Here is a 13,630-nt window from a genome sequence, read left to right on the forward strand (position 1 = left end):
AACCAATATGTATGCTACATATTCAGATCAGTGTCAAGTCTCAGTCCATAAACTCCATGAAAGAACTACATTAATGCTTTATAGAACTGGACTGTGCCGGATAGCACTAGTTTAAGTGATTATGCTTCATGTTATGTTTTGTGATAAAATGTTATTTGGCTTTTAAAACCCTCAGCAGAAGAAATACAAAAACTGTTGTAAAAAATAAGTGCTTAAACAAAACTAGTCTCTGCTACAATATTTTTTACTCAGAGTAATAATAGTGTTTAGGGTAGCCATGGTTCATAAGAAAGAAGTGGTGAGTCCACACGTTCTTACCAATAAGTGGGAGCTAAACAATGGGTACACATGGTCATAAAGAGGTGTAAGGAACATTGGAAACTAAGGAGGGGGAGGGTGGAAGCGGGGTGAGGGATAAAAACTTACCTATCAGGTACAATGTACATTATTCTGGTGACAGGCACACTAAAAGCCCTGACTTCAGCATTATACAATTCATCCATGAAACAAAAACACTGTACCCCCTTAATATTTTGAAATAAAAATTATATAAAAAGAAAAAAAGAAAGAAGTGATGAGAGACCATTGCTTTTACAATAGGTTGTCTTGGATAACCTAAGTAGCACACAGCATTTAGAAAAGTTGTATGAGGCTGGGCATGGTCGCTCATGCCCATAATCCTGGCACTTTGGGAGGCCAAGCTGGGAGGACTGCTTGAGGCCAGGATTCGAGACCAGCCTGAGCAACACAGTGAGATCCCATCTATACAAAAAATTTAAAAATTAGCTGTGGCACACACCTATAGCCCCTGCTACTCTGGAGGCTGAGGTGGGAGGATCCCTTGAGGCCAAGAGTTATAGTGAGCTATAATGACATCATGCACTCTATTCTGTGCAACAGAGCGAGACCCTGCCTCAAAAAAAATAAATAAATGAAAAGATGTATGAGACAAAAAAGAAAAAAAGGAACACCTCCTAGAAGGACAACATAGGACCATATATAACTACATACATAATGTTATACATAACTACTGGAAGGGCAATGTGAGACCATGTATAAGTATACAGAACCTTATATAACTACTCATTCAAGCTATGAGACTCACAGGTATAGTCAGCTTGAAAAAAAAAATTCACAACTCACCAGCACACAGACTCCAAACTTTCCTTTCAACATTAAAGATCTTATTTTCTATAGTAACTTTTAATGCATAAAATCAATACCATCACTAAAGAGCTATTTTTAGACACAAAATCAGCCCTAATCAAAGAAAATCACATGGGAATCTAACTTATCAAAAAGAATCACTTTATCTTCAGATTTTTCAGAATACTTTGGCAACAAGTAAACAAAACAAAACCACCAACTGATGGAATTCTGAGAAGACGGTAGTAGTAGGGGCAGCATATCTTTTGTATCTTCCTGAATTCCCACATAAAAATATACAAAGCAACTAGATAATAAAACAACCCATGGGCAAACAACCCATGGACAGCCTTTACCAAAAAACTACTTAGCAAAGTTTCCTACAAATTCCAAAATAAACATGAATATAGACAAACCACCAATAGCCACAAAACCTGGGTGTCACTGCTCTCCATGTGGGAGGAAGTAGAGGGAAGCCCTAAGAGTGCTTCCAAGGGAACCACGGAGAGAATCAAGAGAACCACAGAAGAACCAGTGTGCACTCACTGACAAATGTGTCAAGCCAATTAGAGAAAAACTGTTGAAATAGGAAGGAGTCTCTCCATTCCAATAACAGGTATGGGCAAGGGGCCTGCAAGGGCTGAGGCCCTACGAATTCTCAAAACTGAAGAGTTGGGCTCTCTTTCATGATAGGGTCCCACACTGAGGAGACTGCTGAGAGAGAGTAATCAAAAGTAAGCAACTAATGAAAGAGAAGGTGCAGATAAAGAGTGGGTGGAATGAGAGCCAGGAAATCTCAGAAATCCAGCTGCCAAATATTTGAACAATATCAGAAAACAGCACAATAGTTAAAAAAGCTATCTAAAGTCTCCTTCTAAAAGTTCAGCCATACTCAAAAAGCAGTTCAAAACTATAACCTACTAAATGTACTAAAGGAACTGAAAGGCATTAAAAATGACATAAGACATGAAAAAAAAAGATCAGAAACAGAAAAGCCCAGAAATGAAATGGAAACTCAAGAAAGGATTGAAAAAAAATTTCAAATCATTTTGAAAACAAAGATGAAACTAGAAGGAACAGGAAAATAAATAAATATAACAAATCATACCTTTTAAAAAAAAGCTGAAAGGAAGGATAATTTTAAAAATCAAAAAGAAGTTAACTAAAAACTAAACATGCAACTACCTTATGATTCAGCAATTCTACTCCTGGGCATTTATCCCAGAGAAATGAAAACTTAAGTTCACGTAAAAACCTGTACATGAACATTCATAGCAGCTTTATTTGAAATATACATATTTGGAAAAAATAAATATATTTGGAAACAGCCTGGCTGTTCTTCAACAAGTAAGTGGTTAAACAAACTGTGGTACATACATCCCATGGAATACTTCTCAGCAATAAAAAGGAACGAACTACTGATATACCCAATAACTTATATGAATCTCCAAAAAATTATGCTGAATGAAAAAAGCCAATGCCAAAGGTTACATACTATATAATTCTATACTTATACAACATTTTTTAAATGACAAAACTTCACTAATCAGTAGTTGCCACTGGTTAGGGAGGGGCTAAGATGGGAGGTGGCTACCTAATAAGGCAATATCTGAGTTCCTTGTGGTGTTGGAACTGTTCAAAATTTTGACTATGGTGGTGGGTATAGGAAGCTACACAGGTGACAAAACAGTACAGAACTTAAGACATACACACATATACAAATTAGTATAAAAATAAAATTGGAGAATGTATCAATGTCAATATCCTGCTTGTGATATTATATACTAGTTTTGTAAACTGTTACCATTGGGGGAAACTAAATAAAGTGTACAAGTTATCTCTGTATTATTTCTTACAACTGTATGTGACTCCACAATTATCTTAACATTTTAAAAAAGAAAAAGAAATGAACTAAATGCAATGTGACATCCTAGATTGGATCCTAGAACAGAAAAAGGACATTAATGGAGGAACTAGTGAAATATGAACAAAGTCTGGAGTTTACTTATTAGTAATGTACCAATGCTAATTACTTAATTTTGTATATTGCAAATGTAACATGCCAACCTTAGGGAATATTGGGTGAGAGGTACACTGGAACTCTGTTTTAGCTTTCCAAATTTTATATAGTAATCTAAAATTATTCCTAATAATTTATTTTTCAATGTTTAAAAGAAATAAAGGATTAAATAGGATTCAAGAAAATTGATAAATATTGAGGATAAGCAAAGAGGTTAATAGGATTCCCTGAAGAAGAAAAACAAAGCAAATGAACAGCACAAATGTTTAAAACTATAATCCAAGAATCCTTATCTAAAATTAAAGCTTTGAAACTACATATTGAAAGAGTTTTCCATGTACCTGAGAATATCACCTCAAAATGACCAATAAGATAGTCCAGTAAAATTACTAGACTTAAAAAAAAAATCTTTTAGGATTTAGGTCAAAAGATCCTAAGACTAGTAAGGTTAAGATAAAGAAAATAAGACAATTGTTAGACTTTTCAACACCAATGTTTTCACCAGAAAAAAAAAATGAGATACAGATTTAAGATATTCAAGAAAAGAAAAAAGTGAGCCAAGGATTTTATTTCCAGCAAAAATGACCTTCAGATACAAAGAGCACAGACAAAATGTTATGAAAAATCAAGAAAATTCATGAAACATTTTCCCTTAAGCCTTTCCTAAGGAATTTATTAGAGAGAAAACTTGAGACAAAGCAAAATGACTGAAGAAAACAGAATTAATAAGGACTTATGGTAAGTATTAAATACACAGTTACTAGTAGAACCAAGACTAAGTAAAGACTGGAAGGGAGACAGCATAGTATGTAATGATTATATGCTCTAACTAGCATGAAAAGAAATCGAGGGGAATATGAATAGATATATGCAAAAGATAAAACTTTTTAAACTGTTTTCAATAATCAACAGTGGTTGTGGTGGTGGTATTTGCATTGTTATTCCCAGACTGTTGTACGTGGAATGTAGAATTAAAGCAAATGAGTATTAACTATGGGTATACTAATTATATCACATTTTCAGTATGAAAATATAAGATATAAGTGTAATACAGAAGAAATTAAGAACCCCAAAATACAAACTGATCTTTGAATTTGAATTGGAAGTGTAAACTTACAAGATACTTTATGTTAGTACATATATTTTCCTAGCTCTATCCACTGAAAAGGCTTAAAAACAATGACAAACTGAGAAGCAGTGAGTATCTCCAGTACCTAGATCAGGGTCTTGAAATACCATTTCCCCCTAATTTTTTTTTTTTTAATAGGAGGGCTTCTTAGAGAAATGCCTGATTCCAGTTCTAAAGTAGAAAATGTACAAAATGAGCCTGAAACATCCTGTTATACAAGATAACAAGGAAGCTATCAAAGACTATGAGAGTCATATCAAAAGGACCCAGGAGCCAAACTGAAGAGGTTCCCATTGGCTAAAAGGACAATTTGAGTTTATATAAGAACAAGAATTACAATAGACTGAAACCAACATAAAATATTTAAATCCATAAGTTCATAATCATAATAAGCTAACCAGTCACCACTTGAATGAACTACCTTAAAAACTAGGTAAATACCAGGTTTTATCTTGCCTTTCCTATTTGAACTTCAGCATTCAGGAAGCAAATTAATATATGAGGAGATGCATCTCCTTATAAAATTATTCCAACTAATAAAAGAAAACAAAATGGTAGAATTGGAATATCTATTCTAATATTTTACAAACCCTAATAAACTCATAGATCTAGACATCGAGCATCAACAGCTGATAACAACAAAAGGGCAAAAACCACACATTAGAACCTCCTGATGAAAGAACCTACTACCGCCTGTAGTCTTGCCAAAGGGATGGAACCTCAGTCTGATGAAGCCTCCGCCATCCTGCTACCCATTTGCAAGAAATGCAGAGGACAGCGGAACGTGCTGAACTGTCCCATGAATGTGCAATTCCAAAAAGGCTTAAGTTCTGCGACAGATAAATTACAAGTAAAAGTCTTAAGAGATGCATCAAATTTGTCAAAAAGGGCAATATTGACATTTGGGTAATAAAACTATAAAGAAACCAGAAGAAAGTGATCACCTTTGGGAGGAAAAAGAGGGCCATGACTGAGATATGTTTCTGAGATGACTGGCAAAGTTATATTTCCTGACCTGGTAGTTATGAAAAGAATGTTCACTTTATAAATCAGTAAGCTGTACATTTTTGGGGTGTGGTTTTCTATATCTGTGCCTTATTTTACAATAAGAAGGTTTTTTAAAAAATTAATTAACAGAAATAGTTGAGCAATTATGTTTAGAGGCAGTCCATAGGAGTGTTTTATTGACTTAACCTTGGGCTTTGTCACACACCCTGACCTATATATACCTAACTCACTGGCCATTTTCCGTCACTTTCAGTTCAAATTCCACAACTCCACCTCTATCATAGCCCTGCTGTTCACACCCACAGCTTCTGCTCTAAGTAGCTTGGGCCCCACTGCTACTGCTACTACCCTTAAGGCTAACCAAAAAGTACTGAAATTTCAGATACAGTAACAGTGTTTCTTAACCATTTTTAAGCCATACCCTCTCTAGAGAAATGTCAAACTACCATGTGTATGCAAGCACCCATTGCACACACCCACCCGATCCATAGGTGGTATGACTTACATCAAATCTTTTGCATATCATTAGCCAAGAAGATTGTGATGAATCTTATTTAATATAATCTCTGTTGTGAAAATGACTTTTTTCTTTTCTGTTTATATAAAATTAAAATCCAAAATATTTTTTTTCAAATTATATTAAAATAATTGCCCTCCTCTCTTCCCTATACCACTACCACACATGAGTTTCTGACTGATCCTCTCTAGGACGGTATGTCTACTGAAAATCATTGCACATGAAGGACACAAACACATGAACATAGGATAATAATAATAGTAATGACAACAATTATTGAGCAATATTTAATTTAAATACAAAGTAAGTATGCCAGACACTGTATATACACTTTAATCTTAAAATCTGCAAGGTCAGGTTTATCATCCCCATTTTTTATAGACGGGGAAAATTGACACTCAGAGAACTTAAGACATTCCAAGGTACCTCAGTTAAATATATACGAATAAGATAAAAAGATCAATAGAATAAGATAAAGAGCTCTTTAAATGGAAAATAGATTACTTTTCTCACATAATCATTTAAAAATATGTATGTTTTAAGAAAGAAAAGACTAGTATTTAAATGAGATAAAAATCTGGGCCAGTGCCAGGGATGTACCATTTCAGACAAGGTAAGAGGAGTCTCTTATACACTGATTAAAAAATCTGAGATGTCCACAGGAAAGCAGATGATACAGTGAAAGGAGCAGCAAACTGGGAGCTAGGGAACTGGGCTTTCACTCTGGCTCAACAAGAAGCTGTATCACATTGGGTAAGTCATTTCACCTTTTAAGTGTCAGTTTCCTCATCTTAAAATGAAGACTGACAAGAACTATTCTAATGCCCATTATGCTCTAGCTGTTGACATTAAAGGAATAATCTGGAAATATAAATGGAAGGGCATCTCACAGGCACAGATAAGTGCTTTTGGTTAGCTCAAAGGTTGGCAACTTGAGGGCAAGAGAGCTGCTAAGTAGCCATGCTTAAGCTAAATGGAGAAAAATGGGTATCCCCCTCTCTTAGCCCACTGTAGAAGAGCAAATGTTTATATAAAAATTAGTACAAGGGAGAATATTCATGTTCATAGTAGTAAATTCATGCAAGGAATGTGTGTGCTGGACAAAGATCTTGCTGTTGTTTTATAAAGGACCAGAATCATGAATAAGCAACTAAGGAAAAGAACAAAATACAGATCTTTATGCCAAGGCTAGGATTCTAAAACACTCAGGCAAATAAAACAATACTTCAAAGTCCACACTGGCCATACCTTCCACAAACCCTGCCACAGGACCTCAACACTTGTGTGTTGAAGTGGCACTTAGAATTAAACAAGAAGCCTGTTTTCTCAAAGTCTTCACTGTTATGAACAATTACTATTTTAAAAATATCTACCTGGTAGAGAGCATTATACCAGGAACTATAAAAATATAAAAAGAAATATAAGGCATGTCCCTAATGACAGAGAACTTACCACAATATGCACAGGAAAATAGGCAAAATAACTAAAGACAGTGAGTGCGTGCCTGTGTCCACACGCATATGCACCATTTGCTTTGGAATTTAAATCACATTTTTCCACAGAAACAACACAGGTGATGGTTAGACTTCCACTGAGGTGACTCCTCAAACTTATTTAATGCATATTTAGTTAAGACTCAGTAGTTTTTCTTAATTCTCTAATTCTCAAAGTGATTCTTAATCAGGTTGAGGAGCTAATAGGAAAATAGTGTGCTATATAGCTGGGGAAAAGCATATTCAATATTAGGATATAATTTCACAATTAGAAAATGAAAAACTATTTTTCATGATACAAAAAAGCTACTATTTTCATTAAACAAATCCAGAAGTCAGTGGTAGGTATAACATATACAGCACTACCTGCCAAGCACTGCTCCAATTGCTTTACCTATAACTTATCTTCATTATTTAACTCATTTTATTCTTAAAACAACCCCAACAGGGAGGCACTATCAATGTCTCCAATTTTAAAGTGAGAAAACCAAGGCATAAGGAAATTAAGTCCTTTTCCCAATCACACAGCTCCACAAAGCTTTCTGCCTGGTAGAGATACACAAAAGATATTCTATTTTCTGGATAACCTCATCACCCAACATTCTCACCCTTCTGCAAATAGGGATGAAGGCATAAAGGCACTATGTTAATAGTCATATAGGTGCTTTTTTTGAGCTGTACATAGACTCAAATGAAATGATTCATAGTAACGTGGCCCCAAATATTTCCATATTGTTTACACAACAGATAGGTTCACACAAAGGCCAAAGATACATATACACTAATGTTCACTACAGCAGTGTTTGGATGACTAATGATTGAAAACAATCTAATATCTATCAATAGTGGACAGGCTAAATACATGTCTTACATTTCTACAAGGAAATGCTGTGTAGCCATTTAAAAGTTTTATACTTATGGATATTAAAAATATCTAATATACAGTATTAAGTGACAAAAGAAAAGTATAGAACAGCATGTGTATTAGGATTCCATTTGTGAAGGAGAAAGAGGAGGGTATATATTATATGTGTCCTTCATTATGATCAGAAACTTTCTTAAGGATAACCAAGAAATTATTTACAATGCTTACTTCTGGGAAGTAGGAAATGGAGAAGAGGATCAATAGACAGGGAAGAAAGCGATTTTTCTTTTTACATTATAACCTTCTATACTGAAGCATACATAGCTGGTTTTAAAATAGCTTAATTAAAAATACAGTATTATAGAGCCTAATCTCCTTTTACATAGTGGTTCCAAACAACAGACTGGTATGTAATGATCAGTGGTGAGATGTGTCCCAAATAATGTATTCCTAATAATAGTTAACCTAGAGAAGTTAATGAATGATTTTATAAACAAGGGTAAAATCAACATCCCTTTAATTAATCCATTAATTCAAAGATAGGAAAAGAAAGGGGGCCTTTAAAACTCAGAAAATTAAAAAAAAAAAGTATCTTCTAAAGATGATTATTTTTAAGAAGGGCTGCATCCCAGAATAATGGAGGTCCCACAGTCTGGAGATCCTCAGAGATGCAAACAACTTTCTTAAAAAACAAAGAGGCACACAACTTGGTAAGTGAAAAAAAAAAAAAAAAAAAAGGAAAAAAAACAAGGAGACACCTTGATGTGATCTTCAAATCAGGTTAGGAGTGTCCTACAGTGTAGGCAAAACATTTTTTTTGAATGTCATTATTTTAAATTTATACTTTTGCACATTTTATTTTTTATACATATATATTTCCAGTGGAAGCCATGCACTATCTGCAGGTAAACATACAATATTTGGGGAGATTCATGCTCAAAAATGTTTTACTGATAGGATGTGCAATTAAAAATGTTTAGAGACTACTGATGTAGTCAAACAAATTTAATGCAGTGAAGAGGGAAGCATTAAATGGTCATCCCATGGTCAAGGGATGAAAAGTAAAAGTGAAGCAGTCAGCGCACAATGTCTGCAATTTCTAGTACTCTTCAACTTTTTCCCTATATCTATTCCAAGACCAAAGCCTGCCCTTTTTCCAACAGAGTATTTCCTGAATTTGACCCTTCATGATCATTCTAACTATACAAATTTTATTAATTGATGCTTCTGGACAGGCCGCCAAGCCTTTCTGTAAGGAGTTCTTCACTGCCATCTTGCATAGAACTGTACACGGGTCCTTTAAGTGCTCTGACAGCTTCCAGCTATCTCCAAAAGTGAAAGTACTTATCCATTACTTTAAATATCTTTTCCCACTCTTAAATTGTTCTCTCCCTATAAACCAACTGGAGCTCCTTAAATAAGTCAGACAAATATATTCCTCATTCGTCAAGGGACTCATCCTCCCCTTCACACTCCTGTTATGCAGAATAAACATACTCCACACAATCAAATCAAGTTCTTTTTTCTCCAGAATTCTCTTCAAGGTTCCCTTTTCTCTGACAGCCTGCCCACCTCTGATTCCTGCGATTTCAGTGTTGGTGGGATCGCGGGTATCATCCTTCTCTTCTTATCTTTCCAGCAACTCATTAGCATTAGCAAGATTATTGAAGGCCTCCGTTTGCATTAATATCTCCAATATTTCTGTGATCTCCGCCCTCAAAACCTTTGATTTGTTTAGGTCCCGCCTCCCTCTTGGGACACTTAAGTTTGTTTAGGGCCTGACTGCTGGGGCAAGGCTGGTTCTCGCCGACGTCAGCTGCTGCGTACGGAGGCCGGCTTAAGCAGGCCGCTCAGGGAACAAGGCCGTGCGGACAGGACTGACCTGGGCGCTTTTCCACATTGCTCTCAGAGGAGAAACGTCCTGGGCAGCGGACAGACAGCGAGTATGTGCTCCAAAGCGGCGCAGAGGCACCCCAAAGCACACAGAAGGGGCCAAAGAAGCAAGTGGGTTACTAGAACTAGGCCTGGTAGGTGAAGGGAGGCGGGGGAATAACTGGATCCCGGACTGAATCCGGGAGAGGCGGGGCGGGGAGGGGACTCGAGTGTGGCTGCTTTGGCAGCTCCCGCGGTCCCCGTAGCGGGGGTGACCGTTATTAGACTCGCGAAGAGGAGGAGTTGGGGAGTGTCCCCCACTCACCTGGAAGCGGCTGCCGCCGGAGGCTCCAGCTACCCCCCTCCCAATTGAAGCCACGTCAGCTCGGGAACCTTACGCGACACCTACCACCGCCGCGCCCCGCCGGGGACTCAACCACTCGCAGTTGGGACGGAAGATGGGATTATGACATTAACCAATCAAGGCTATCGGCAGGGCGTTACCAGGGAGACCAGGCACGCCTTGTTTATAACTAACCTATCAACAATGGTGGAAACCAATCAACGCCAGAAAATGCTCCGCTTCCTCAAAGAAACAGCCAATGGACTCTAAAGAGTGAATGAGGGGCGGGATCAGACAGGAGCCAGTGTCCCGGAAGAAGATCTGGGGAAGGACCGGAAATGCCGAGAGGGCGGGCGTTCTGGGAAAGGTCAGGTGTTTTCGGTGTGAGGTGGGTGTGCTGGATTCCTTCAATTCCTCCGCTTCCTTGCTTGCGACTGATCGAGAGTATGCCTTGGGCTTCTGCAGAGACTTGGGACTGTGGGCACCAGCTGCCGTTAGGATTGTTGAATGAGCTTTGAGAAGGGAGTGGGGATGTTGGCTTTCCTCATAGAGTCGTAAAATATTAGAGGCGCTTATTGGTTGTATAGTATAACCTTTTCGTTTTGCTGATGAGAAATGAGAACCGGAGAAGTGAACTGCCCAAAGTCAGACAGTGACTTAGTGACGGAACTCGGACTAAAACCCGGTGTCAGTATGAAAGAGGATCGCCGATGTCTCTATGGACATGAGTGTGAGAGATAGAGAATGGCGACTACCAGGAATGTGCCTCCAGGGAAGTGACATTTGAGCCAGGCCTTAAGCAAAGGGTGAGATGTGAGGGCTCAGGCCCTGGAATGGGAATTAATAAGGAGCTCCAGCAAGAGACGGAAATCATGTATGCTCTTCTTAAAACCCTAAGGAAAGGGAGGACAGCAGTCAGCTTCCAATGATCTATCATTTCAAGCACTCTCTGGACAATGAGAATAATTATTTAATTATTAGTTTGAATCTATTGAGTCATACTGTGCGTTCAGCTAGCCCACTATATGCATCCTCATCCTAGTGATTCCATAACCCTTTCAGGTTCAAACATCAGCTCAGTAAGGCTTTTCCTGACTACCCATTTGGAGAAATTGGAGGTCTTTATGCTAGGTGAAATAAGCCAGGTACAGAAAGACAATTACATGTTTTCAGTCATATGTGAGAACTGAAAAAAGTTGATCTCGTGGAGGTAGAGAGTAGGATGATAGTTACCAGAGGCTGGAAAGGGTTTATGTATTTGGAGAGGGGGAATGAAGAGAGGCTGGTTAGTGGGTACAAACATACAGTTAAGTAGACGGAATAAGTTCTAATGTTTGATAGTGCAATGAGGTGACAATAGTTAACAACAATATATTGTATATTTCAAAATAACTAGGAGATTGTTATTGTTCCCAACACAAAGAAGTGATAAATGTTCAAAATAATCAATATCCTAAATATAGTACACATCATATGCATGTATCAAAATACCACATGTACCCCATAAATATGTACAAATATGTATCAATTTTAAAAATTGAGAAATAAATTGCAGTCCTCTGTACACACTATACCTCTTTTGTTATATTCTCCTAAGCATTTTTGCCATGTAACATATATTTTATTCATTTATCTTGCTTATTTTCTCTCTCCTCATTAGTTTATTTGTTCTGAGAAGGTAGGAATTTTTGTCTCTTTTCATCTCACCTATATATCCAGATCCCAGAACAATATAGAGTAGGGCACTCAATATCTGTTGAATCAATAAAGTATGTATAATTGTCCTCATTTTACATGTGAGACGATAAGACTTCAGAAGGTTAAATAATTCGCACAAGGTCACATGCTGAGGAGCAGAGCCAGGATTTGAAGTAGCTATCCAGTGTCAAAACTGTAACACTTCTATGATACATTATATTTTCATTTCTCTTGTTGTACCCACCCAGCCAAAGCCCTAAGCCTGGATCAGTCCAACCACTGGTCTTCTCTACTCCTAACTTTGGAGTGCAAAATGTTGCTGGAGACATCAGGACAGTGCCAGTGTCATCAGTGTCATGACTACTATACATTCAGTTCCAACTGTATTACATCCTCAGCACACTCCCAAATCCTTGGTGTCTTCGGCTTCCTCTCCCATTTCCCACAACAATTACTCAAATGTTTAACACCTTTATCAAGTCCCAACCCCATACCTACTGCTTACATTCACAGCAGATGAACTTGCTTTTCTACCTTAGATAAAACAGAAACCGTCACCTGAGAGCCTTATTGAGTACTCCTTACACAAACTTTGCCCTTCTACATACTTACCTGTTTCCACATTCAGCCTTAGAATTTATCTTTCAGTTTAAGCAGAATAAAACTTTCTTATAGGAGAAGATATTAGAAGTTGTCTGTCTAGTAGGTCTTCTTATGGCCCTACTTTCTATTCTTGTGTGAGCACAGACTGGTCATTCAGTGAGAATTACAGTGAACACTAAGGGAATGAAAGAAGAAAATGGAGTGGAGAGGTTAAAGAACTAAGCTGATCTTTTTTTCAAAGGGCGCTGAAGGACTTGAAATAATTTAAAATGCAACTTAATAGAAGCAGTTTAGGCTCTGAGAGGGTGATGAAGATGATAAAGATAATTAGGAGTTGACCCAGCAAATAAGAAGGTAAAGAGTAGCAGAGGTAGATGGAGCAGCATGTGGATAGACTGTTTGGGAAACTTGAGTGATGTGACTGAAGAGATAGGCAAAGAGTAGGTCATAAAATGGTGCATGCCATTTTATGCTAAGGGGTTTGGATATTCTGAGCTCCAGAGCAGTTAGAGACTACGGGAATCACAGAAGTCTGCGGTCACTCAGGTGTCCCTTAGAGAGTGACCTTTCCCCTAATTAAAAGTACAGTGAGGAAAGGTTGGGGGATAAGAAATGTCACATCCTCTCTTGTTACTATTGCCCAATTCCTTCTCCCCTTTTTCAGTTCTTTCCTCATCATCCTCTCTTACCTTCCCCTTTTCCAAATGTAAACTTATCCCAAAAGTTTCATGCTTTATTTGTTAATGCATTCTTCATACCTAATGTGATATCTTCAATGGTGTATGCCCAATAAATGTTTGTTAAACTTAAAAAAATTATAAGTGCATTGTATAAACTCTCTACAAATAAATAATAGAGAAGAAAATTTTCTTAAAATATAATTTCAGAATATATAAATTATATATAAAAATATAAAATCACATCAATCACAGTGCT

At 37.2% G+C, this 13,630-nt stretch overlaps 1 protein-coding gene across 1 annotated transcript in view; it reads right to left on the reverse strand.

Annotated features, from left to right (window-relative positions):
- The window catches only part of GOLGB1 (golgin B1), a 71,796-nt gene extending 61,224 nt beyond the window's left edge, over positions 1 to 10,572 (reverse strand). Inside the window, exon 1 of the mRNA XM_069475105.1 lies at positions 10,376 to 10,572. The gene's annotated coding sequence lies outside the window, so the exon portion shown is untranslated. The remainder of the gene's footprint in view (positions 1 to 10,375) is intronic.
- Positions 10,573 to 13,630: the final 3,058 nt, after the last annotated feature.

This window comes from Eulemur rufifrons, chromosome 7, assembly GCF_041146395.1.
Source record: "Eulemur rufifrons isolate Redbay chromosome 7, OSU_ERuf_1, whole genome shotgun sequence".
NCBI classification, from domain to species: domain Eukaryota; kingdom Metazoa; phylum Chordata; class Mammalia; order Primates; family Lemuridae; genus Eulemur; species Eulemur rufifrons.